This window comes from Schistocerca nitens, chromosome 8 (assembly GCF_023898315.1).
Source record: "Schistocerca nitens isolate TAMUIC-IGC-003100 chromosome 8, iqSchNite1.1, whole genome shotgun sequence".
NCBI lineage: Eukaryota > Metazoa > Arthropoda > Insecta > Orthoptera > Acrididae > Schistocerca > Schistocerca nitens.
The window spans coordinates 215,795,411-215,820,384 of NC_064621.1; positions in this window are offsets into that span (position 1 = coordinate 215,795,411).

A 24,974-nucleotide genomic window follows, 5' to 3' on the forward strand; every position below is an offset into this window, starting at 1 on the left:
TAGAGAACTTACCTTCACCGAGGAGTCAAGCAATATTTTGTTCCCTCCTACGTATATCTCGCGAAGAGACCATGAGGACAAAATCAGAGAGACTAGAGCCCACACAGAGGCATACCGACAATCTTTCTTTCCACGAACAATACGAGACTGGAATAGAAGGGAGAACGGATAGAGGTACTCAAAGTACCCTCCGCCACACACCGTCATGTGTGCGCAGTATGGATGTAGATGTAGATGTGTACTGTGTACAGTAGAGGAACAGTTCGAAGATGATGATTGTTTCTATCAGCATGAGACTGCACCCTCTTATAAGACAGTATCTATGACGCAATGGATTCTGCAGAGTAACATTCCTGAAATAGACTGACCTAGCCAGAGACTCTACCTGAACCTAATGGAACGCTCTACATGACCCAAGCACCGTGATGTGTGAAGAGTTTGGGAAAGGGATGATAAATAGAAACTGGAAGAATAGTGTTAGGTTCTCTTCGCCAAGACTTTGGGTAAGGGGTGATAAGTAGAAATTGGAAGAATAGCGTCAGGTTCACTTTGTCAATCAGCACATGCCTCCAGGACCGTGGAGTGTGAAGATTCTGGACAAAGTATGAGGAGTCTAAACTGGAACAATAGCGTGAGAATCTCTTTGACAACGAGTACAGGCTTCCAGTACTCTGTTGTGCAGAGATGTACAAGGGATGAGGAATAGAAACTAGACAACAGCATCAGGTCTCTTCGTCAACAAGTGCAGGATTTCTCTGATGCCTCATGTTCTCTGATGCCTCATGACCGTCGTGGAAGAGTGAGGAGTGGGTTAGGTGCTATGCACGTTTCAGGGATCTAGTCCTGCGGCTTCAGTCAGTTTTGTTTTGGATAACTTGCTAATGTCTCTCATAACTACCGAGGATCATTTGATGACAGTGCAGTATCGGTTTAGTATCCTCCAAGCTACTGTACAGGACGATAGTCAACATTTTGGCAATAGGTTCGTCTTTCAAGATGATGATGCTCGAGCACACTTTGTCCACCTCCTCCAGGAGTCAGGAATCAATAAGGTGGAGTAGCCTGCAGCATCTGGTTCCATGAACCCGACTGCTTATGGTATTAGGTAAAACTAGCAACATGTAGTTGGAGGAACCCCGCACACACACTTAATCGCTTCCTCATCGAAGAGTGCCAAGGAGATCCAAGCATGTTACGGTGCATGGGTTGCTTCAACATGACTTTGAATGCTACCCAGCAGTAGATTTTTATTTCACAGGCGTGCAGAGATGTGTAGTTTTTATCCATTCTTTGGATTTTGTATTTCTTTCACAGAATCTTCTTAAAATTCCATAAGGGTTATTCTATCAACCTGTGCTTCTCTTGAATGTATGTTGAAAGATGTTTGCAGATATGCAGATGGTGCGAAATTATTTTAAACAATTCAAATATGGTTCAACATGTATTTGTCCACAGTATTTAGGTACATAAGTACACACACGGGAAAGGATCCTAAAATCTACATCTACATATACAAGGTGCGACAATAAAGTAATGAGACTGATTTTCTTTGGAAGATGTGGCAACCCTGCAGGCTTGCGTAGGCACAATAACTTTGACCTTGGTCTATAAGCTGCTTCTAGTCCAAGCGGCACATCGATGCAACTGCTCAGTCATGAGTTGTGCTGTAATAAGTTAACACGTGTTTGTGTCTCGCGTCACAGAAATGGAACTGCATAATATTGTGCAACGGTATGCCATTTCTTTTTGCGTTAAATTGGGTGAAAACGTGACGACAACTTATGGTAAGCCTCAGAAGGCTTTTGGAGAGTGGGTTATGTCGAGAGCTCAAGTTTTTCGTTGGCATAAAATGTTTAGTGAAGGCAGAAAGAATGTTGAAGATGAAGACCGCAGTGGACGACCATCAACCTCACAGATGGATGTCAACTTGGCCAGGGTGTGTGAACTCGTATGATCTGATCGAAGATTATCTGTGAAAATGACTGCAAAAGAACTGCACATCAATCGAGAATCAGTTCGTCTGATTATAATTGAAGATCTTGGTATGAGAAAGATTTGTGCAAAAATCACGATAATGCGCCATCCCATACTGCTCTGTCAGTACAGCAATTTTTAATCTCAAAACAAATTTCAGTACTACTATATCCATCTTATTCGCCAGATATCGCTCCATGCGACTTTTTTCTATTTCCAAGGGTCAAAACGGCGGTCAAGGGACATCATTTTCAAACAACACAAGATGTCCAGAAAGCTGTGACGAGGGTCGTGGAGGATATTACAGAAGATGAGTTCCACAAATGTTACCATTAATGGCAGAAGCGCTGGAAAAAGTATGTGCAATCAGAAGGGATTTGAAGGAGACAACACTAAACTTGACTAAAACTGTAAGCAACATTTTTTTTCACATCATTCTCATTACTTTATTGTCGCACCTCGTTCATCTGTACTCCAAAAGCCACATTATAGTGTGTGACGGAGGGTTCTTTGTGTACCACTATATTGTCCCCTCTTCCCTGTTTAGTCAAGAATGGTGCACAGAAGGACCATTTCTTGGTAAGCCTCTGTGTGAACACGTATCTTTCTCAAAAAATGTGTGAGAATTCTTATGGGACTTAACTGCTAAGGTCATCAGTGCCTAAGCTTACACACTACGTAACCTAAATTATGCTAAGGACAAACACACACACCCATGTCCGAGGGAGGACTCGAACCTCCGCCGGGAGCAGTCGCACAGTCCATGACTGCAGCGCCTAAGACCGCTCAGCTAATCCCGCGCGGCCACGAATCTTTCTGTTTTACCTTCATGATCTTTTCGCAAGACATATTTAGAAGGAAGCAATATACACTGAGGTAACTAAAGTTCATGGGATACCTCCTAATATCGTGCCGACCCTTCTTTTCCCTGGCATAGTTCAGCAACTCGAAGTGGCATGGACTCAACAAGTCGTTGGAAGCCCCTGCAAAAATGCTGAGTCTTGCTACCTCTATAGCCGTCCATAATTGCGAAAGTGTTGCTGGTGCAGGACATTGTGCAGAAACTGACCTCTCGATTATATCCCAAAAATGTTCGATAGGATTCATGTCGGGCGATCTGGGTGGCCAAATCATTCGCTTGAATCACCCTGAATGTTCTTCAAACCAATCGTGGACAGGTGTGGCTCAGAGACATGGCGCGTTGTTCTCTGGGAACATATAGTCCATTAACGGCAACAAATTATCTCCAAGTGTCTGAACATTTCCAGTCAATGATCGGTTCCATCTGACCAGAAAACCCAGTGCACAGCCGAGCCATTTTGGAACCACCACCAACTAGCACAGTGCCTGGTTGATAACTTGGGTCCCTGGCTTCGTGGAGTCTCCACCACACTCGATCCCTACCATCATCTCTTACCAACTGAAATCAGAAATAAACTGACCAAGCAACGGTTTTCAAGTCGTCTGGGGTTCAAGCGATATGGGCACGAGCTCAGGGGATGCACTGTAGGCGATGTCGTGCTCTTAACAAAAGACCTCGGGTCCGCCATCTGCTGTTGTGGCCCATTAACGCCACATTTCGACTCCCCTGACCTAAAGGGTACGTTCACTGTGCGTCCCACATTGACTTCTGCGGTTATTTCAAACAGTGTTGCTTGTCTGTCATCACTGACAACTCTGCACAATGCTGCTGCTGTCGATCGTTAAGTGAAGGTCGTCAGCCACTGTGTTGTACGTGGTGAGAGGTAATGTCTGAAATTTGGTATTTTTGGCATAATTTTGACACTGTGGATCTCAGAATATTGAATTCCCCAATGATTTCAGAAATGAAGCATCCCACATGTCTAGCTCCAACTATTATTCCGCGTTCAATGTCTGTTAATTCACGTCGAGCGGCCATAATCATGTTGGGAACCTCTTGATATGAGTGCAAATGACAGCTCTGTCAATGCTGTGCCCTTTTATACCGTACGTACACGATATTGCCGCCATCTGTATATGTGTATATCACTGTCCCATGTCACCTCAGCGTATTTGCTGGCTCTTTTTGGAGCATATGTTCTAAAAAATTTAATATTAAACAACGTAACTCAAAATGTCTCTCTGGTACTGTCTGCCACTAAAGTTGGGCAACGACCTCTGAGACGCTTTCGAACTTACCAGGCGAACCTGAGAAAAAAATGAGCGGCTCTTCTTTTACTCTGTATTGTCTTTGCCAATCCGACCTGGTACCAGAATGGGGAACAATACCCAGGTATCGGTTGCATGGGAGTTTTGTAAGGTACCTCCTCCGTGGGTGGACTAAACGTCCTGAGGATTCTTACAATGAATCTGTTTGGCATCTGCCTTCCTTTTTTAAAATAAATCACATTTGCAGATATTTAAGGAATGCGACTGTTCCCAGTGTTTGTTCAGCAATCTATACGAAACAACATAGGCAGTTTAGAAACATGCACCTCACATGCGCTAGTCATCCCAAGCCTTGTAGCACCTGACATGTTCGTTCCTGACCAGTAGTTCTGCGCTGCTGGTTGAGCTAGCTCTTCCATCGCTCGTAGTGTCTAGTGGGTGGTGCCACGCATGCACACCACCAGAGGATGCTAAATTGAGATGACTCACTGCCCGTCACTCTGATTAGCTGCTGCGTCTTTCTAGCAGCCGCTGTCAGAGCTTTGCCCAGAATCATTGCATTGTAGACGTATCAGCTTTAGTACGGAAAGCTACTACGAGGACAATACATCTAACAATCAGTGTGTTATGAAGTGCATCAGTATTCAACTATTTGCAACAATGAAGAACTTAACTCTCCTTGTATATAACTCCGCAACCCTGAAATTATGTATATATAAGTTATTAAGTGTACGTAGTGTAGGGATAAGAAATAAAAACTTTGAGGTTCGCCGATGACATTGTAATTGAACGGAATGGACAGTGTCTTGAAAGGAGGATATAAGATGAACATCAACAAAAGTAAAACGAGGATAATGGAATGTAGTCGAATTAAGTCGGGTGATGCTGAGGATATTAGATTAGGAAATGAGACACTAAAGTAGTAAAGGAGTTTTGCTATTTGGGGAGCAAAATAACTGATGATGGTCGAAGTAGAGAGGATATAAAATGTAGACTGGCAATGGCAAGGAAAGCGTTTCTGAAGAAGAGAAATTTGTTAACATCGAGTATAGATTTAAGTGTCAGGAAGTCGTTTCTGAAAGTATTTGTATGGAGTGAAGCCATGTATGGAAGTGAAACATGGACGATAAATAGTTTGGACAAGAAGAGAATAGAAGCTTTCGAAATGTGGTGCTATAGAAGAATGCTGAAGATTAGATGGGTAGATCACATGACTAATGAGGAGGTATTGAATAGGATTGGGGAGAAGAGGAGTTTGTCGCACAACATGACAAGAAGAAGGGACCGGTTGGTAGGACATGTTCTGAGGCATCAAGGGATCACAAATTTAGCATTGGAGGGCAGCGTGGAAGGTAAAAATTGTAGAGAGAGACCAAGAGATGAATACACTAAGCAGATTCAGAAGGATGTAGGTTGCAGTAAGTAATGGGAGATGAAGAAGCTTGCACAGGATAGAGTAGCATGGAGAGCTGAATCAAACCAGTCTCAGGACTGAAGACCACAACAACAACGACAACAGTGTAAATAAACTTATTAATGTGTTATCTTTTTGTAAATGTGTGATTGTCTTCATTATCCACCTCTACTACTGATACATCGAGTTCCACATTACATATACCCAGTTTATGACTCTCTGCCGACTGTATGAACCTCCAGGTTTCGGACACCATATTTGTATCAAATATCCCATCTAAGACCAAGCGAGGTGGCACGATGATAAGGCAAAGGATGGTAATTAGGGACGGTGGTGGTTCACACCCCGTCCAGCTATCCAGATTTCAGTGGTTTCGATAAATCAATTAAGGTAAATGCTGGGAAGTTTGCTTTCAAATGCAGAAGACCTGTTTAATTACTTATTCTTTCTTGATATGAGTTTGTGATCCATGTATAATGACACTCTCATAAACAGGACACTAAACCTCAAACTTCATTAATTTCCTCTTTTCTAAGATGTGTAAGAATTGTATTTTGTTTGGTTTGACAGCAAACTAGTTCAGACAATGAATGTTTGGTTCCAATACGCCTGTCTGCTTACGCTACATTAAATTCATACCTCATTACCAGTTTTTGAAATGGTACTATCATATTTTTTGAGCTACAGTAGCTTATCTTTTTGAGAAATATTCAGCGATACATCTCATTTGTATATCTAACAAGCAATGACAGAGCGAAAGTTCTTTGAATATGCGGTTTTCTGCGCTGTTCTTAGACCCATTTGAATGGCGTACTGCCTGAAAGTAGACTTCACACTCCAGTTTCCACCAGGAGTAGTGTAAGTATTACGTATTGTTTGCTTTGGTAGCGCTAGTCGGAGATACTGTTATGTAATAGCTTTTCCCTAAAATATAACACAATATTTTTCATAACGTTCTATGCACGTCCCCAAGTTCAATATACCGACCGTTTAACCCTACATAATAACCACGGACAATATTCAGTATTATCAGTGACTTCCCAGCTAATTTACCTCTTCTCTTGCCTTCCTTTTATTACGCTGAGAGCCTGTCGTTTTCTGTAGGTATGGAGAGCTGGCTCGCTACAAGGTAGTTTACTTAAAAGACCAGGGGTGTCATAAATTCGTTCAGCGCTGAAAACTGCTTGAGAGCAGGTAAAGAATACACAATTCGCTTCGTTCCAACTCCCCACAGTAGGCGACTGAGGGGTGGCTATCTATCATAGAAAAAGTCTCGTTCAATATGCTGGTACCAGCACTTTTTGGAAAGGTAAAAATCTAAGCCAGGTGCAGCGTTCAGAAACGGTAAAGCGTGAGAACCAGCGTTTTTCTCGGTATCCACGCCACGGAAGAACGTTCGTTTAAAATTTTTGCAACAGGCATTCTGTTTGGCTCATAATATTCATTTCTGTAGGCCATGCACTTTCTTTTGTATGACTACATGTAAGTCTTTCGTCAGCTTCAGAATGGTGTCATGGAGTGGGATAGGTTTTCTGCCTTCCTTCCCACGCTACAGCACCATTGGAATAGGAGTTTGTTTAAATTGTTTAGAAAATTATTGCTAGTCAAACTCAAAACGTCTGCTGCAATTGGCCAGTGAGATTCCTACACTGGCGGAAACAGCCAAGTTTCGGGGGGTTTAGACAGAGCACGCCTGCTTCACAGAGAGGGAAGAGTAAAGAATTGCTACCAGACGACCGCCGAGATGAGACTTGCTGTTATACAGAAGGATGTCTCCACCTTCGTATTGAGTACAGAGGGTCAGTTGGACTAAGGATTCCCAGCCGTTACTGCTGCTGCCTTCCGCATTCATGCTCCATGAGAGTGATAAGAATGAACCGGTAGTGCCATCAGCAAGTCGAAGGGGATGCAATGTTAGTTAACTTTCATCAGGGGCTAATTGCACAGTTTTAACGTCTGCAGCTAGCTAGTTGCTTCCATAATGCCCTTTGGTGATTCTGCTGGTGTTCATACTTATTTTTCCACGTTCTTTCTTTGAATCACTAACCATTCTTGCAGTCAGTGGCATATCTGCGATTTGTTCTCGTGATTACGCTGATGAATTTTAATAGATTTAGCTTTAAAAATGCTTTCGTCATGAAATATTTTCATAAAACGTTTCATCCTCTACTTCGAAAAATCTCTTCTTAAACAACGCCTACAGTATAAGATCACCACTTTCTGATCTGCAAATTTTAAGTTTCTATCCTTCGTGGTTTGGGCTGGGCGATGATGAATCAGTGAGTCAGTCATTCGGGACTGTGGCTTCATAGAGATGAATGTTTCTGTAAATCTTAACAGCCTAACTTCCTTTTGTTCCGCAGTTGTTTGGATGATTTAGCGTGACATGGTTCATCCAGTTGTCAGTGATGTAAATTTAAACTGAGCAATAAAGATAATAAAATGAGTGGAAGACAATATGAAAAATACATTGTTCAGAATTACACGACTTTTCATCTTGACAGGAACTGGAATTGGAAATCATATATTACAATCTACTCGAGTTCAGTAAATATTTACGATTTTGATCGCTTATTTTGGAAATGCTTGTGTTTTATATTCACCCATTCATTTATGCGACCTCAAAATATATTTTCCGTTATTATACACTTCGACAAAACATACTCTTTGCACAAAAATACAGCGTAAGGATTGGATGTGATATTTATACTCAACCAGCGTCATTTAGACACTCGTTTACGTAACATGTAAGCAATCAGCTACAACACAGTTCGTTTACTGTTTTATACAGCTTGCTGTTAACAATTGCAATTGAAAACATCAGCAGTGTTAGTAAACATAACATACTACAAATTCCACCCACTATGAATGACTTAACCAGGCTCTGGTACAGAAACAGACACATAATTTAGCCATAACAATATTGGACCATACTCGTCGAACACTGGAGAAATGAATAACGAAATAAAAGTATGCTGAAATTATTTTTGCTTGTCAGCTCGTTTTCCTTAATAAATCATACACGTGTGCGCTGCATACATATAAGTACAAACCAGTGATCATAATGATCATTTTAGAGGTGCCAATGAAATAACGAATCTAATCTGTTCAAAATGGTTCCAATGGCTCTGAGCACTATGGGACTTAACATGTGAGGTTATCAGTCCCCTAGAACTTACAACTACTTAAACCTAACTAACCTAAGGACATCACACACATCCATGCCCGAGGCAGGATTCGAACCGGCGACCGTAGCGGTCGCGCGGTTCCAGACTGAAGCGCCTAGAATCGCTCGGTCACACCGGTCGGCCTCTAGTTTGTAACAATGTTCCTATTCATTATAAATTATGGGTTCAAAGTGTCACCTTTAAAATATTAGGTTGATGCATCAATTCGTAGCGCTTTTGTTTTGCATGTTGGCATCCCCATTGCTATCGGTTTATTTATCGATTGTAATTTTTTATTGTAGTTGACTGTTGCTATTTAAGTTTATATATTCTCATTTTGTTATTTGGAGATAGAGAATGGAGCTGTAAACGCTTGAAAATGGAGTGCCAAGAAGAGAAATCGGAACGTTTCCAACATATTCCTATGTGTGAGTTCAGTAGACGGTTTGACAACAGCGGAGGAACCCACAAACATTTGTGCTGTTTTTTGGGATAATGTCATTCGACTGAGCACGAATCGTTGTAAGATTACAGAATCTCCAGTTCAGGAAGACCTTTGGGGTTTGCTGACGATCGTTTAAACGCATTAATCCACAATGATCCACGCCAGTTAACTCGAGAACTGGCAAATGTGATGAGCTGTGATCATTCTACCATCGTGAAACATTTGCATGTATTGAGGAAGGTTCAAAAATCGGGTGTATGGGTACCGCAAGCTCTGAGGAAAAATCACAAAAATCAGTGGAGCCATACGCGCATCATTGCTTTCTCGTCATCAATTCGCTCGTGAAAAACACCGCCCATTTCTATCCTGTATCGTTACTGGTGACTTATTGCTTTATGCTAACATAAGAAAAAGAAGGAATGATTGAGCCCAAACAAAGCAGCAACACTCCGCCTTCAGGCCACAAGTGGCCCATCGGGACCATCCGACCGCCGTGTCATCCTCAGTTGAGGATGCGGATAGGAGGGGCGTGTGGTCAGCACACCGCTCTCCCGGTCGTTATGATGGTATTCTTGACCGAAGCCGCTACTGTTCGGTCGAGTAGCTCCTCAAATGGCATCACGAGGCTGAGTGCACCCCGAAAAATAGCAACAGCGCATGGCGGCCTGGATGGTCATCCATCCAAGTGTCGACCACGCCCGACAGCCCTTAACTCTGGTGATCTCAAGGGAACCGCTGTATCCACTGCGGCAAGGCCGTTGCCACAAAGACATGTGTGCATCCACAAAAGATGGCGGAACAGCGAAATTATGGTGTACTACGAATTGCTTCCCCGAGGTGTACAACCATCACTGCTGACATTTATTGTCAACAACTGAGACCTCTTGTAGATATAATCCAAGAACAACGACCAGGAAAACTCCATGAAGTGGTTCTACTCTACGCTAACGCCGTCCGCATTCTGCTAGACTGACAAAAAACACCTTACAGCAGTTGTGTTGGGAAGTCATTCCCCAACCGCCTTATACATCTGATTTTGGCCCTCAGATTATCTCTTTTTCCGCTCTTTATCAAATGATTCAAATGGTTCTAAGCACTATGGGACTTAACATCTGAGGTCATCAGTCCCCTAGACTTAGAACTACTGAAATCTAACTAACCTAAGGACATCACATACATCCATATCCGAGGCAGGATTCGAACCTGCGACCGTAGCAGCAGCGCGGTTCCGGACTGAAGCGCCTAGAACCACTCGGCCGCTCTCTATCGAACAACCTTCAAGGAACTTCCTTTCCGGATGAAAATGCACTTCGAACGTGGCTCGACGAGTTCTTCGCCTCAAAACCCCGTGACTTATACACCCCAGCGTTGGCAGACTGTTGCGAATAATGAAGGAGACTATATTACTGATGACTAAAGTCTCTGTTTTGTGTATCTGTTCTGTTCATTAAACTCATGGAAAAATGCTACGAACGTCACTGGGAAGTGGGCCAGAGCCTGCAACACTGAGTCCGGGCCACGAGCGGCCTACCGCTTACCATCCGACCGCCGGTTCATCCTCCGTGGAGGATGCGGATAGGAGGGGCGTGGGGTCAGCACACCGCTCCCCCAGTCGTTATGATGGTATTCTTGACCGAAGCCGCTACTGTTCGGTCGAGTAGCTCCTCAATTGGCATCACGAGGCTGAGTGCACCCAGAAAAATGGCAACAGCGCATGGCAGCCTGGATGGTCATCCATCCAACTGCCGACCACACTACTATTTGTAGCAGAGTTGAAACCTGGCAAATGACACTCTTCAGCGATTTGGTCGTGGCTGTTTAAAAGTGCTCTGTCATTCCCAAACGGCTACATTCAACAGATGAATTTTCAGTGTTGAAGAAGTAGTTGGGAGTTGTACAGGCTTTTTCCCTTCACAGGTTCTTTATTTGAAAGCATGGAGTGGCAGAACGCAGTGCCCTGGCAAATAGCAGATTTTTTTGGCATTATTCAATGAAAAGTATGCTATCCATGGCTAAATCGCATTCGAAAACTCTCGTTCCAAGAAACGGTGGTAGCATTCAGACCGAGATACATTCCCTTCCTGCTGTTCTTTCTTTCTTTCTTTCTTTGTGGGGAAGATATTTAGGGCCATTGTACAAAAAGATATCAGCCATCCGTTCTTTTAACAAGAAGCTGATAAACAGTGACGTGAGTCAAATATACCTCTTCCCCTGTTCAGGGTCATAGTTAACATATGGTTGGAGAACACGAGAGCACTGATTGTTGATTTTTGAACTGTTTTTGATATTTCATTTGACACTCATTTGATATTTCACTTGATATTACATTTCGATGTTCGTCTTCAGTTAATTGCTAACTGTCTGAAAATGTATCCTTGTAATACCCTCTCTCTAGAGTTGGACCCTTCTCTTTTGACAGGTAATGCTTATATCTGGGGGTTGGCTGTAGTGCATCCAGCAGAGACATCTTCAAAAAAATTGGTATTTTGGCAACTGGTTCACAGTAAATATATTTTTTTGTCGTTACGATGATTTTGTTCAAAAAATAAGGGAAGGTTGGAATACAATGCAAATATAACCTGAACAAAGCGTCCATGTGTACGGAAGTGTTGGCCTACAGAAAAGAACCACATACATAAGTAAACATCTATTGAGTAACCTGCCATAGAGTGTAAAAGGTCTTGCAGGAAATGTGGTGAAATTTAAGAGTAAATTGAAGAATTTTCTGTTAGGCAACTCCTATTTCATTGATGAGTCTCTTTACATAAACTCTTAAAATTAAAATTTTAGATTTCTTTATAACTACGATATGTTCATATCTTACATTGTTAAATCGTTTTATTGTGCTGCACTTTTATAAAATGTAAATATTTGACTACACTTATTATGAATCCATTTCAGAAGACAAATCTTTGTGGCAGATTTATCTGTTCGAAGAGATCACCTAGATCGAATTATTGCCAACTGAGACTCTGCGAGAAGATTACCGACAGTTTTGTTGCCTTTGATAATGGAAGGAAGACAGGACAGAATTAAAACTAATCATTGAATTCCACCTCAAGTAGACGGCCGAATGCATCTGCCAAAAGCAAGAGAACTAGAAGTTATAGGATTTATATGAGTCTTTGATTGCAAGAGTTCTTTGAATGTTATTGAACTGTTCCAAGAATCTAGATCGTTGGATCTTCATTGTCACGATATCACACTTCATCATGACGGTGGCTCGCCCTCCATACGAACGAGTTAAGTGTCTACACCATGTGAAACAGATTGATCACAAGATGATCATTACTGATTATCAAATATCATAAAAAACATGCGACAAAATTGAGATATAATCGCCAGCTTTCAAGAATCTGGTTCGCTGTTTCCTCATTGGGACTACATAACACTTCATCATTAAGAGAAATGCTTGTAGCTAACAGCTGTAATTTTCCTTTACAGACATCAGAAGGGTTTCACGTTTCTATACCAAATCGTCAATATGGTACCTTAGTTGTATTGGTGCTTTTGTTACAGTTCTTCGCCTCTACTGGTTTTCCTACTGCTTCATTAATGACAGTTTAGCATTGCGTAATGGGTTGTATCTGGTGGTGAGAAGGGAAAAATGAAGCAGTCAGGCTAGTCTATACGAGGTGGTCCATTGATAGTGGCCGGGCCAAATATCTAACGAAATAAGCATCAAACGAAAAAAACTACAAAGAACGAAACTCGTCTAGCTTGAAGAGGGAAACCAGCTATGGTTGGCCCGCTAGATGAGGCTGCCATAGGTCAAACGGATATCAACTGCGTTTTTTTAACATAGGAACCCCCATTTTTATTACATATTCGTGTAGTACATAAAGAAATATGAATGTTTTAGTTGGACCACTTTCCTCGCTTTGTGATGGATGGTGCTGTAATAGTCACAAATGTATAAGTACTTGGTATCACGTAACGTTCCGCCAGTGCGGCCGGTATTTGCTTCGTGATACATTGCCCGTATTAAAATGGACCGTTTACCAATTGTGTAAAAGATCGATATCGTGTTGATGTATGGCTATTGTGATCAAAATGGCCAACGGGCGTGTGCTATGTATGCTGCTCGGTATCCTGGACGACATTATCCAAGTATCCGGACCGTTCGCTGGATAGTTACGTTATTTAAGGAAACAGGAAGTGTTCAGCCACACTCCTTTCCGGCCGTACGTGGGGTCTGGACCCCTCCACCATCCTCCACACCTATAAATCCCTCATCCGCCCTATCCTCTGTTACGCCCATCCTGCCTAGATCTCCACCCCCCCTACCTTTTACAAATCCCTTCAGATCCTTGAACGCCATGCTCTTCGCCTCACCTACCGCATCCATCTCCCCTCTCCCATGCGGATCCTGTACGACCTCATTCCGTTCCCTCACCTCCTCCTTTTCCTTGAACAGATATGGATCCTGTACACCTCCCGAAAACTCGATCCTCCTCACCCGCTTGTCACCCCCATCCTCTCCCACCCCCGCCCGCTGCCGCGCCTGTATTCCCACGTCCCACCTGCTCTCCATCTCTCCACCCTCCTTAACCTCTCCCAAGGTGGCTTCTGCCAGCTCCCCCTCCCTTATGATGCCCTCCTCCCCTCCGTCTACCCCTCCTACCAACTTTGATCCTCCCTCCCTCTTCCTGTGTTTGCTCCTTTGGTCACCCTTCCTCCCTTCTCTCCCCCCTTCCCTCCCTCCTCCATTTCTCCCCACTCCTCCCCCAGGCTTCCCCTCCCCTGTCCCTCTACTCCTCCTCCCATCTCCTCTGGCATTGGCATCTTTGTTCTCCCCTCTCCCCCCTCCCCGCTCACCCTTCTTCCCCTCTTGGCAGGTCCCCGGACTCGCACACGCTACGTGGACATTTGCGCGATGGATATCATCGCCATTAGTGTCTCGTGTGTGCCGTCGTGTTTAGTGTTCAGTGTTCACCGTCACACTCCATCGTTCACCAGTGCCATCGACATCTTCAGTGTTTGTGCATCGTGTCAACAGTTTGTAGTGTGAATTGTCATCAGGTGTGAACGGCTTCATGTTTTTTATGTTCATGTGTCTACTGTTTTATCCCCGCCATTTTTGTTCCAACTCATGTGTCTTCTCTGTTTTATCATTGTAATATCTTTGGCTGAAGAGCTGCGTATTGTGCTGCTGCCAGCCTACCTGTTTTTATACGGGTATTCAAATCACAATAAAGAAAAAAAAAGTTCAGCCACATGTGAAACGTCAACGACCTGCAACAAATGATGATGCCCAAGTAGGTGTTTTCGTTGCTGTTTGCGGCTAATCCGCACATCAGCAGCAGACAAATTGAGCGAGAATCTCAAAAACGTCGGTGTTGAGAATCTACATCAACATCGATAGCACCCGCACCATATTTCTGTGCACCAGGAATGGCATGGCGACGACTTTGAACGTCGAGTACATTTCTGCCACTGGGCACAAGAGAAATTACGGGACCATGACATTTTTTTTTCACGCTTTCTATTTTACGACGAAGCGTCATTCACCAACAGCGGTAACGTAAACCGGCATAATATGCACTACTGGGCAACGAAAACTCCACGATGGCTGCGACAAGTGAAACATCAGCAACCTTGGTGGGTTAATGTACGGCGCGGCATTATGAGAGGAAGGATAATTAATTCCCATTTTATCGATGTCAACCTAAATGGTGCAATCTATGCTGATTTCCTACGTAATGTTCTACCGATGTTACTACAAGATGTTTCACTGCATGACAGAATGGCGATGTACTTCCAACATGATGGATGTCCGGCACATAGCTCGCGTGCGGTTGACGCGGCATTAAATAGCATATTTCATGACAGGTGGATTGGCCGTCGAAGCACCATACCATGGCTCGCACGTTCACCGGATCTGACGCCTCCGGATTTCTTTCTGTGGGTAAAGTTGAAGGGTATTCGCTATCGTGATCCACCGTCAACGCCTGACAACTTGCGTCAGCGCATTGTCAATGCATGTGCGAACATTACGGTAGGTGAACTACTCTCTGTTGAGAGGAATGTCGTTACACGTAATTCCAAATGCATTGAGTTTGACGGACATCATTTTGAACATTTATTGCAATGATGTAGTATTTACAGGTAATCACGCTGTAACAGCATGCGTTCTCAGAAATGATAAGTTCACAAAGGTACATGTATCACATTGGAACAACCGAAATAAAATGTTCAAACGTACCTACGTTCTGTATTTTAATTTAAAAAACATACCTGTTACCAACTGTTCGTCTAAAATTGTGAGCCATATGTTGTGACTATTACAGCGCCATTTATCACAAAGCGAAAAAAGTGGTCCTACTTAAAATTCGTATTTCTTTACGTACTACATAAATACGTAATAAAAATGGGGGTTCCTATTTAAAAAAACGCAGCTGATATCGGTTTGACCTATGGCAGTGCCATCTAGCGGGACAACCATAGCGTCATCTGGTTGCCCCCTTCAAGCTAGACAAGTTTTGTTCTTTGTAGTTTTTTCGTTTGACGTTTATTTGGTGAGATATTTGGCCAGTCACGGTCAATGGACCACCCTGTATAAGGATTAATTAATTAATGATGGCAATATAAACAAAGATATGATGCAGGTGAGGAAATTACTAGGGCTTGTTGAAAAGTAGTACCTCCGAATGTTTTACTCTGTTCTCAATACCAGTTGAGGTGTTACATGTAATAAATATTTCTGATCGACCTTCCACTCATCAGAGGGTTGGATCCCCTCATTCGAAGGCGCCTGATTGCAAAGCCTGGGCTACTCTCAGGTTGGAATCTCCGCTTTCGAAGATTGTGTCCGTCTGTCTGTCGTTTACTGCTGTAGCTGTTCGTTCGTTCGTTCGTTCGTCCATCCGTCCGTCCGTCCGTCCGTCCGTCCGTCTGCCTGCCTGCTCGTTGTCTGTCTCCGCTGCCGCCTGCTGTCCGTCCGTCCGTCTGTTCGCCGCCGCCGCCCGGTGCTCGCCGCCGCCGCCGCCGCCGCCGCCGCCGCCGTCGTCCGTCCTGGTCGTCGTCTGTCTGCGTCTTCGCCTGTTCCCAGTTTTGTGTCCTTTCTTTTTCGTGCTGTGCGTTTTTTCTTCCTGTCGTCATGTCCGCCCCCACCACCACCGTCACTACTACCACCACCGCCATCGTCTATACATCCCCTTCCGCCGCCTCCACCACTATAACTTGGTGTGCCCAGTCATACCCCCCTCCTTCCATCCCACCTCTCCTCACTATCCCTTCACCCTCGCTCTTTGTCGCCCCCTCTCCCGCTTCTTCCTCTCGCTCCTCTCGTTCTGATCCTTTCCCCCCACTCCCCCAGCCTGTCACTGCAGCTCCGGCTTGGGTGGTGGCCCGTCGGGCCACTGTCCACGCCCAGCTCTCCCCGTCACCTTTGCCATCACCGCCGCCACTGCCACCGTCATCGTCATCGTCGCCGTCACCTTCGCCTTCACCGTCACCGTCACCATCTCCGGCGCCGACTCCAGCCCCGGGACCTGCCACTCCCCGCCACATTCCAGTTGTTCCCATCCCCCACACCTCCTCCGCCGCCGTCAAGCGCCCCAGTGGCACCCCTGCCTCGTCTGCTCCAAAAAAGACTCCGCCTCGTCCCCCTTCCCCCACCCCTGATGCCATGGATGTCTCCCCGCCCGTCCTTGCCCCCTCCTCCTCCTCCTCCTCTACCCCCTCCTCCTACCGCTACCTCCTCTCCCGTCCGGATCCCTCCCTCCTTGAAGCCCAGAACCTCACCCTCTTCCTTCGCCAGAATTGTCCTGGTGCTCCCATCTCCCTCCTCACTCCTCGCCGTGATTCGGTACTCATCTCCTCCCCCAGCCCTACCCTCCACACAGACCTCCTTTCCCACATCCCTGTCACCCGCTTTGGCCCTCATGCCTCTCTCACCCCTGCTCCCTCGCCACCTCCCTCCCGCCAACCCCAACCTCCGCGTCGCCCGCCGACCCTCACCGCCGTGATCACTCGGCTCAGTCCGGTGATCACGGAGGAGGAGGTGTTGGCGGAGCTTCAGACCCATCCCCATCTGGAAGTGCGTGCGGTTCGCCGGATCCATAACGCTGCCGGCCCCACCCGCCTTACGCGGGTTTTTTCTGAGCACGCCCCCTCCATAGACCGTCTCCTGAAGGAGGGTGCCCTCCTTTTTAACCAGCGTTATAAGGTTGACCCCTCCCGTTCCCCTCCTCAATCCCTCCACTGCCAAAGGTGCTTGCAGTATAATGCGCACCCAACATCTGAGTGCCGCGAGGCCCCCACCTGCCCGCACTGTAGGCAAGCCCACTTTTTACAGCAGTGCCCCAATCTCCAGTCCCCCCCTCCTGTAATACCTGTAACCTCCCTCATCCCACCTACTCCCAGAAGTGTAAGGCCCGACCCCCTCCGACCGCTCCTGAACTCACCGTCCCTGTCCGCCCCCTGGACGCCCCCACCCCTCCTGGCAATTCCCTTCGTCCCACCCCTACCGCTGAGGACATCATCAGGTTCATCACCATAGTCCTTCAAAATGTTCATCCCTTTCAGCGCCCCCACACCCTCCAGTAGATCTCCCTTGCCGCCCGTTCCATCTTCCAACTCAAGATGTACGCCACCTACTCCAACAACCAGGCCCATTTCACCTTCTCCCGTCTTGAAACCCTCGTCTAAATCCCTGTCATGGCGCGACAGCAACGTATCCTTTTCAACAATATCCGCTCCCTCTCCGCCAACAAGAACCTCTTCCTGCACACCCTTGCCACCCACCGCGTGGATGCCTTCCTACTCAATGAAACCTTCCTCCAACCCCACCACTCCATCCACACCTCCCCCTATCTCCTCCACCGCTCCGATAACCCCCTCCCAATTGCGCGTGGCGGAGTTGCCATTGGTCACCACCGCCAGATCCCCGTTCGGCTCCAACCTCTCCTTCCCGACCCCACCGAACACCTGATCCTTAGTCTCTTCTTCCCCGGCCTTACCGTTACCTGCGCCACCACCTATGTCCGCCCTAACGCCCCTATTCCCTTCGACTTCCTCTCTCACATTGACCGTACCTTCTCCTCCTATGTGATCGCCGCCGACCTCAACATCCATAGTCGTTCCGCCGCCCAGTTACGGCGGTGGCATCGGTTCCTCTCCTCCCTTCAAGGCGACCTCATCCCCATCCCCCAGCATACCCGTCCCGAATCCAACTCCACTCCTGATGTTATCCTCTCCTCCCCCAACCTCCTTGGCCGCATCACGGTGGATGTCCTGAAGCCTATTGGTAGCGACTAACTCCCTGTCCTCCTCACCGTTTCAGACGGTCGTCGCCCTCGCCCCGACCCTCGTACTGACCCTCCCCCTAAGTATGTCCACGACTATTCCCGTGCCGACTGGAATGCCTACCGGGATACCCTCTCCACCCAGGTCGTTAGCCACCCTTTCACCTACCACCACCCCGATGATGTCACCCATGCTGCCTCCTTTCTCCAGCAGACCTTGTCTGAGGCCGTGGAGGCCCACGTCCCTACTGTCGCCATCCACCCCCACCGTCCTACCTTACCCCCACAGGCCGTCCTCCTCCTCCGTGAATCCCGCCGTCTCTACCATACCTTCCTCCACACGCGTGACCCGGACACACTACGACGCCACCGGCAACTCCAACGACACATTCGCAATTTGCTCGCGGCTAAGAAACGCCGGGACTGGCGACAGACATGCACCCGTTTAAATGCTACCCTACCAATCAACTCGTCCAAGTTCTGGTCAGCCTTCCGTCGCCTTACCGGAACTAAACCCTCCCCCTACTATCCTCTCTTCCATGATGATCACCCCTTCCCTGACACCCTTAGTAAGGCCAACAACTTTGCCTCCTACCTCTCCGATGTATTTTCCATCCCCGATGATCCCCAGTTCGATTACTCCCTCTTCCCGGATATCCGCGATCGAACTGCCACCTCTGTCCCTCCCCTCGCTCCTGGTTTCCAGTACTTGGACAACATTACACACACGGAACTCAATGCCCCTATCACTACACAGGATCTCATTGCTACACTCCGCACGAAACGCAACACCGCTCCTGGTCACGATCGTGTCACCTACCGTCACCTTCGTGAAGCTCCTGTCTCTTTCCTCTCCACCCTGGCCAGGCTCTACAATGTAGTCCTGTCCACCGGTTACTACCCCGACCTGTGGAAAACCTCCCGTATCCTCATGTTCCTTAAACCTGGCAAACCGCCGTCCGCCGTCTCCTCCTACCGTCCCATCAGCCTTACTTCGGTCTTCAGCAAGGTCCTGGAATCTATCCTCACCCGCCGCATCCACCAGCATCTCCGCCAGCACCGCCTCCTTCCCGTTACCCAGTGTGGCTTTCGGCCGTCCTTCTCTTCTGACGACCTTCTCCTTCACCTCACTCATCTCCTTTCCGAACAGCTTAATTCCCGTCGCTCCGCAATCTTCCTCTCCCTGGACCTCGAACGTGCCTATGACCGCATATGGCATTCCGGTCTCCTCTTCAAGCTCCAAACCTTCGCCCTTCCCATTAACTACGTCCGTCTGATCGGCTCCTTTCTCTCCCGCCGTCCTTCCTATGTCACCGTCCATAACACAGATTCCTACACCTTTTTCCCCTCTGCCGGTGTGCCCCAAGGCTCCGTCCTCTCCCCCCTTCTGTACCTTTTGTACACGGCGGACATGCCGCCGCCGTCAGCCCCCGTCCACCTTCTCCAGTTTGCCGATGACACCGCCTTCCTTGCCCTTGCCCCCACCCTACAGCGCTCCCAACACCTTCTCCAATCCCATCTTGACCGGTTCACCGCTTGGTGCAACCAGTGGTTGCTCAAGGTCAATCCCTCCAAAACCCAGGCGATCATTGTAGGCAAAACCACCCCTTCCTTCCGCCTCCTTGATTTCTACATCACCATCTATGGCCGTCCTATCGCCCTCACTCCCACCCTTAAGTACCTTGGCGTCACCCTCGACCGTCGCCTCTCCTGGACTCCCCACCTCCGGACAATCCAAGCCAAGGCACGCTCCCGACTCAGTCTCCTCAAGCTCCTCTCTGGCCGCACGTGGGGTCTGGACCCCTCCACCATCCTCCACACTTATCAATCCCTCATCCGCCCTATCCTTTGTTATGCCCATCCGGCTTGGATCTCCGCCCCCCCTCCCTTTTATAAATCCCTCCAAATCCTTGAACGCCATGCTCTCCGCCTCGCCTATCACATCCGTCTCCCCTCGCCTATGCGGATCCTGTACGATCTCATCCCCTTCCCCCACCTCCTCCTTTTCCTTGAAAGGATACGGAACCTGTACACCTCCCGCAAACTCGATCCTCCTCACCCGCTCGTCTCCCCAATCCTCTCCCACCCCCGCCCGCTGCCGCGCCTGTATGCCCACGTCCCACCTGGTCTCCATCTCTCCACCCTCCTTACCCTCTCCCAAGGTGGCTTCCGCCAGCTCCCCCTCCCTGATGATGTCCTCCTCCCCTCCATCTACCCCTCCTATCAACTTTGATCCTCCCCCCCACCTCCTGTGTCCTTTCCTTTAGGCACCCTCCCTCCCTCCTTTCCCTTCCCTTCTCTTTCCTTTCCCCCCTCCCTCCTCCCCTCTCCCCCGGGCTTCCCCTCCCCCTTCCTCCCTCCCCCTCTCTCTCCTTTGCCCATGGCATCTCTGCTCTCCCCTCTCGCTCTCCCACTCCCCTTCCTCCTCCTCCTCTCTTGGCAGGTCCCCGGACTGGCACACGCATAGTGAACATTTGCGCGCCGGAGATCATCGCCTTCTGTGTCTCGTGTGTGTGACGTCGTTTAGTGTTTTGGTGTCCGCCGTCCCACTACTACGTTCACTTGTGCCGTCGGATTCGTCAGTGTTCTGTGCGCCGTGCCAACGTGTTTTCAGTGTTGTTATCGTCACGTGTGAACGACTCCGCGTTTTTTGTGTCTCTGTGACCTCTCTCTTTTGCCCATCACTTTGTTCATTATCATTCTCCGTTTTTATACTATTGTAAAACGCTATGGCTGAAGAGCGGCGTAGTGTGCCGCTGCCAGCCTACCTGATTTGTACAGGTTTTAAAATAACAATAAAGTACATATATACCTTCCACTCCTAAACAAAAACACCTTCTCCAATCCCATCTTGACTGGTTCACCGCTTGGTGTAACCAGTGGTTGCTCAAGGTCAGTCCTTCCAAGACCCAGGCCATCATTGTAGGCAAAACCACCCCTTCCTTCCGTCACCTCGACTTTGTAGTGTCACAAGGCTTAGGCCTGTCCCACCCTCATTAAATCGACCAAGACTTATACGAATAATTTTAAGGTTATTATTATTATGTTCTTTAAGTTTGTTTTTGGGTTTTCAGAAATACTGTGGGAAGAAAGTTTATTCATTTGCAGATAACGTGAAAGACGTTGCCCAACGATCACCACGAAAGTTCGACGTAGCGGCAAGTGGGCAAAGAATAAAACGAATGCTGCAAACTACCGCGAGCCATGGAAGAGCCTGGGCCGAGAGGGCGTCGAGCTTCCTAGGTCGTTGTTGGACAACGTCAAAGGAAGAGATATTCTAATTTCTCTTTGTAAACAGATCGATCGAGTCTTGAAAGGTTCTTGTAAAACGTATAGGTGGGTGAGATTAGGTGGGACCCAATGCCTGTAATACTTCCACAGTTATTAAAAACTTCTTAAACGGCAAAACCAATAGTTCATCATTTATATAGATAAAAAGTAGTAAAGATATAGGAAAGGAAGAGTTGCGGCGTCAGAACGAAAATCGCTCAGCAACGAAGAAGGACGTAAACAGAGGGCGTTACGTGGTGACAACAAATCAACTGATAAAATAGTAAGTCTGTAATTAAGCATAAAGCCACGTAACACTGTAACTTCTATCTCACCATTTATGGCCGTCCTATCGCCCTCACCCCCACCCTCAAGTACCTTGGCGTCACCCTTGACCGTCGCCTCTCCTGGACCCCCCACCTCCGGACAATCCAAGCCAAGGCACGCTCCTGACTCTGTCTCCTCAAGCTCCTTTCTGGCCGCACCATCCTCCACACCTATAAATCCCTTATCTGCCCTATCCTCTGCTACACTCATCCCGCCTGGATCTCCACCCCTCCTACCTTTTACAAATCCCTTCAAATCCTCAAACCCCATGTGCTCCATCTCGCCTATCGCATCCGTCGCCCCTCCCCCATGAGGATCTTCTATGACCTTATTCCGTTCCCGCACGTCCTTCTTTTCCTCCAACGGATACGGATCCTCTACCCCTCCCGCAAACTTGATCTCCCTCATCCACTTGTCTCTCCCATCCTCTCCCACCCCCGTCTGCTGCCGCACCTGTACTCCCACATCCCACCCGCACTCCATCTCTCCACTCTCTGTACCTCTGCCCAAGGTGGCTTCTGCCAACTCCCCCTCCCTGATGATGGCCTCATCCCCTCCATCTACCCCTTCTACCAACTTTGATCCTCCCCTTCCACGCCCTGTATTTTTCCCAAGGGCACCCTCTCTCCGTTCTCTCCCTCCTCTCTTCCTCCCTCCCTTCTGTCCCCCCAGGTTTCCCCTACCCCCTACCTTCTTTCCTCCCCCTCCCATCTCCTCTGCCACTGGCATCTACACACTCCCCTCTCCCTCCTTCCCCCTTTTTCCCCTCTTGGCAGGTCCCCGGACTCGCACATGTATAGTGAACTTTCACGTGCTGGAGATCATCTCCTAGTGTTTGTGTGTGGCGTCGTGTTCGTGCTCAAGTGTTCCAGTGCTTATTCGTTTGTGCTCCAACGTTTGCGTGTGCCATCTGTCATCTCTGTGCGTGTCCACATGTCTGAACATTTTTATTTTGGACTCTGCGCGGGTGAACGGCTCGTGTGTTTTAATTTTGTATGTCTACGTTTGTATATCCACCCTGTTTGTTCTGCAAATGTCTTCTTTTGTATCATTAGTTTTATCTGTGGCCGAAGAGCGGCGTAATATGCCGCTGCTGGCCTACCTGTATCAGGTGTGAAATTAGCAATAAAGAAAAAGAAAAAGAAACTTCCACTTCACTGACGCAAGTTGTAACCATCTGCCACTAGTGGGCTCTGAATTGTAGCGTGTGATATGGTGGGGTGTAATACAGTATATCAGTGTCGATGCGTGAGAAACAGCATGCTGTAATCGATTTTCGAATTCGAAGAGTTCGACCACATATGGAGCACATTCTCCTTCAGCATGACAATTCCGGATCACACACGAGTGCTGCGACTTCCGCAACAGCCTGCGCCTTGGTTTCACTGTCACCGACGATCCTCCATACAGTCGCGACTTGGCCCATACGATTCTCATCTGTTTCCAAAACTTAAAGTACGCCTTCGAGGACTTCACTTTCATACTGATGAAACGGTTCAGCCAGAGGTGAGGTTGTGGCTCCGTCAACAAACATTCTACAGTGACGGCATCGACAAACTGGCCTCTCGTTGGGACAAATGCGTTCGTCGGGTTGACTATGTTGAGAAATAAATACGAGGGTCACTCCAAAAGAAATGCATACTATTTTTCTAAAAATACAGTTTTCGTTCTGCATGTGTCAAAGTTTTACAGTGTGTGGATACATCCTTCCCGCTTGTTTTCAAAATTAGTTCAACCTGTTCCCGTGAGTGGCGCCGTCACAGCATGTCTTCAAGATAGCTGCTACACTTGTCGTTCGTCAGAAGCAACGTGCTGTCATAGAATTCCTATGCTGTGAAAACGACGCAGTGGGAAACATCCACAAGAGGGTGTAAAAGGTGTATGGAGATGCTGCTGTCGATCGCAGTAGAATTAGTCGGTGGGCAAGCAGGTTACGTGATGGAAGCGGGCACGGAAATATTGATGATTCTCCTCGCTGCGACAGGCCTCGTACTGCATACACTCCAATGTGCAGAGAGTTAACGAATTGGTGACTGCTGACAGACGCATCACAGTGAACGAATTGTCACGCTACATTGGTATAGGAGAAGGAAGTATTTGCAGAAAGTGATGGCGTTAAAAAAGGTTTGTACCAGGTGGATTCCCAGGATGTTGACAGTGGCTCACAAAGAAACAAGAAAAACGGTATGCAGCGAACCTTTGCAACAGTACGAGAATGGTGGAGATGAATTTCTTGAAAGAATTGTGACAGGTGATGAAAGATGGCTCCATTTTTCACAAAAAAATTCAAAACCACACCTGCTGGAAAAGTTATGGCTACGGTGTTTTTCGATTCCGAAGGACTCTTCTTGCTTGTGGGCATCGTGCCAAAGTGGAACCACCATAAATTCTGATGCATATGTGACGACACTGAAGAAACTTCAAGCTCGACTGAGTCGTGTTCGACCACATCGGCAAAAGCAGGATGTTTTGATGTTGCACGACAATGCACGGTCACATGTCAGTCAAAAAACCATGGAAACGATCACAAAACTCAGATGGACAACACTGAAACACCCGCCTTTCAGTCCTGACCTGGTTCCATGTGACTATCATCTCTTTGGGAAACTGAAAGACTCCCTTCGTGGAACAAGTTTTGAAGATGATGACTCCCTTGTGCACGCTGCCAAACAGTGGTTCCAACAGATTTGTCCAGAATTTTACCGTGCGGGTGTACAGGCGCTGGTTCCAAGATGGCGTAAGGCAGTTGAGAGGGATGGAAATTACGTGGAGAAATGAAAATATTGTTCCTAAAGGATGTATCTACACACTGTAAAACTTTCAAACATGTAGAATAAAAGATGGGTTTAAAAAAAAATAGTGTGCATTTCTTTTGGAGTAGGGTCACAGTAGACCCGAGAAATAAAGACATAGAATGTTAATATCGTTTGTTTTATTTAAAAAGTTTAAGATTACTCACATAAAAAATTCGGAGGCATTACTTTTCAGCACGCCCTCGT